Genomic DNA, 3444 nt, shown 5'->3' with positions numbered 1-3444 from the left:
CAGGCGAGCAAACTCGTTCGCCGCCGGGACGGCGCATGCCAGCTCGGTCGGCGCGGAGCTGCTCAATGTGCATACCAGGGAGCTGAAGGTTTCGGCGTTGATTAAACGATGCCGTTGGACGTCCACCAGCAGTCCGTGTGCGCAGAGGAAGTCGGCGCCTAGCAGAGCCATGGGCACGTTTGCGGTTACAAACGTCCAAGCAAAGCATTGGCCACCGAAGCAGAGGGTGACGTTGCGCGGGCCGAAGGTGCGGATGGTCGATCCGTTGGCCACAACCAAGGAGGGGCCGCAAACCACGGATTGCCTGTCCTGGTCAGAGGCGGGTATGACGCTCAGTTGGGCGCCGGTGTCGCACAGGAAGCGCCGTCCGGACGCTTTATCCGTGATGAACAGTAAGTTGCCCGTGTGGCCGGCGCTCATGGCTGGTAATGAACGCCGGCCCGGCCGTTTCCCGGCCTGCCAAAGGTGCACGGGGGTCGGCATGTCCGGGCCTTCTGTCCGAACCTGGCATGATAGTAACACCACGCTTGGTCAGGTGGAGGCCCCGGTCGTCGTGCTGGAGGTGGTCGGCTTGGTGTAGCGGCCGCCAATTGCGTCGGCAGTTCGGTCGTCGACCGTGCCGGGTGCTCGGGCGCCATGGGTGTTGCGTCAGACGGCGGTGGGTCCCATGTCGCCGCTGCGATGCGCTGTCCTGCGGCGGAGATCTTGGCGGCTTCTCTGGCAAGGGCCCGGGGATCTGTGATCGTCGTGCTTGCCAGGGCGAGGCGTACCGGGTTAGGCAGCTGACGGAGGAACAGCTCCCGGAACAGGAATGCCGGAGAGTGCTCGCCGAGCAGTGAAAGCATGTAGTCCATTCGCTCGGAAGGGCGCGTGTCGCCGAGCTCGGGCAGGTCGAGCAGGCGCCGTGGGGGTGCACCGTTCCCGGAGGTACTGCAATACCGGGTCGATACGTGGAGCGGACGGAGCAAGCCCCTAATCCAACTCCCGATACCAAAAATCCATTTAATAGACTAGTCCCGCATTGCGGAACATATCAGCTATTAAACTGATAAGAACAGATACTACAGACGTTTAGGGCCCGCCTGAAGGCCTGCCTTTTTTACAATGAAAAAAGGTAAAAAGTCCAAACATTTGAACAGCCTCGGACGTGCACCTTGACCCCATGGTCAAGGCACAACGTCAACAAGGCTGTCCCCATAACAATACACATGCGCCTCAACCCCGAGGGGGAAGCGCATGGTCATTCAAACGCATGCATCATGCCCCCGAAGGGCCACAATGCATGGTCATACAATTGGGACCACTCCCCTTAATAGGAGTAAGACCCCTTAATCCACCAGCAGGGCATTACTCCTGCCAGGTCGATCGTTTAGGGCCTGACCGAAGGCCTGCCTTTTTTACAATGAAAAAAGGTAAAAAGTCCAAACATTTGGACAGCCTCGGACGTGCACCTTGACCCCATGGTCAAGGCACAGCGTCAACAAGGCTGTCCCCAAAACAATACACATGCGCCTCAACCCCGAAGGGGAAGCACATGGTCATTCAAGGACGTGCACCTTGACCCCATGGTCAAGGCACAGCGTCAACAAGGCTGTCCCCAAAACAATACACATGCGCCTCAACCCCGAAGGGGAAGCACATGGTCATTCAAACGCATGCATCATGCCCCCGAAGGGCCACAATGCATGGTTCATACAGTTGGGACCACTCCTCTTAATAGGAGTGAGACCCCTTAATCCACCAGCAGGGCATTACTCCTGCCAGGTCGATCGTTTAGGGCCTGACCGAAGGCCTGCCTTTTTTACAATGAAAAAAGGTAAAAAGTCCAAACATTTGAACAGCCTCGGACGTGCACCTTGACCCCATGGTCAAGGCACAGCGTCAACAAGGCTGTCCCCAAAACAATACACATGCGCCTCAACCCCGAGGCGGAAGCACATGGTCATTCAAACGCATGCATCATGCCCCCGAAGGGCCACAATGCATGGTCATACAGTTGGGACCACTCCTCTTAATAGGAGTGAGACCCCTTAATCCACCAGCAGGGCATTACTCCTGCCAGGTCGATCGGTCTCCCAGCCAAAATGCCGAGAAGCGATAACGTAAGAAGTTTAAAAACGCTCTTTTCCACGACAATCGCATCTATGATTGACCGGCGACGATTCACGAAAATCGAAAATTCCATCGAAATGTCCGATCTTTCGGCGCCTCCATTGCAGCTATGCATCTTCATTGATATCCTGGTATTAAACAATCCTGCTGTGATGTATATATTTTGTTTATCTTGAGAGAAATATAGGATTTATCATGTGAAGAAAACAGGATGACAGATTAGCGAAATGACGTCATTTTCTCTGTGCGTCAGAGCCGCGTCCCGTGCGTAAAAACCCGGCTTGCCAACCGAGATTCCAATGGAATTGGACATTAAACACACCAGCTGTTTAATACATTATAAATAATACATTCGACCTGAATTACAGGAACCCTAATGGGTATGGGGGTTTATGATTTTTACTGGGATCAAATCACGTGCTTTGTTGCGAAGCAGCGAAAAGGGGAGGAGGTCACGTGGTGCTTGTACAGTTGTGCACATGACTTCCCGATGTTAATCCACTCGCACTCCGTTTCGGTTATTCCATCGAGCTTTGCAGGCTCCGCCCATCAGAGGAGGTCGAAGAGGAAGAGGGCGATGCTGGTTCGTACGATGACGTCATGAGGATCCGAGAAACGAGTGACCGAAAGAGAGAACTATTATTACAATGATTCAAATGAACCGATCTTTAAATAAGCTCGTTGATTCCTCGTTAACTGTGGAAACTACAACAGCACTTGTGAGAGAGCATACCTCCGCCATGCTGAACATTTTACATTTTGTATCCCACGACCAGGTCGGGCCGAGATTTGGACCTGAAACATAAGCTAAGCGGCTTGTTAGTCAGGTTCACTATGTTTTTTCGTTCAATATTTTTCGGAGATTAGCAAAACTATACATTTTTGGAATATTCAGAGCATGAGGATTCCAAAAATTAATGTTGGCATTTGCTTAGACACCTTTGCGAAAATGACACTCAGGACAGTGATGAAGATCTGTAAACGCATATTCTTGAAGGGTGTAGACCTAGTACAATTACCTTTGTTTGTTGCTTTTCTATAATCATGAGCACTATTTTGAGGCCTTTATTGGATTCCTTGACCCAGAAAACATAGGATTAGCATATTTAATTAAGTTTCCAGGTTGACTAGAAGCCGAGAGAGCACAAAATATGTATTTTATGGCGGCCATATTGAAAATCCAAAATGGCGGCCATGAAGGTGTCTGTGCAAATGCCAACATTGATTTTTGGATTCTCCATGCTCTGATGATTCCAAAAATGTACATGTTTGCTAATCCCAAAATTTTGAACGAAATTATATTTGTTAACATAGTGAACCTGACTATGTTCT

General features: G+C 51.0%; 1 pseudogene; it reads right to left on the bottom strand.

The window, feature by feature from the left end:
- Nucleotides 1-905: 905 nt before the first annotated feature.
- Nucleotides 906-1118, bottom strand: LOC144891896 (U2 spliceosomal RNA; annotated as a pseudogene).
- Between the last annotated feature and the right edge of the window lie 2326 nt (nt 1119-3444).

The sequence above is a fragment of the Myxine glutinosa genome, chromosome 4 (assembly GCF_964187855.1).
Source record: "Myxine glutinosa chromosome 4, kmMyxGlut1.1, whole genome shotgun sequence".
Classification (NCBI taxonomy): Eukaryota; Metazoa; Chordata; class Myxini; order Myxiniformes; family Myxinidae; genus Myxine; species Myxine glutinosa.
This window is presented reverse-complemented; position numbering and strand designations above follow the sequence as displayed.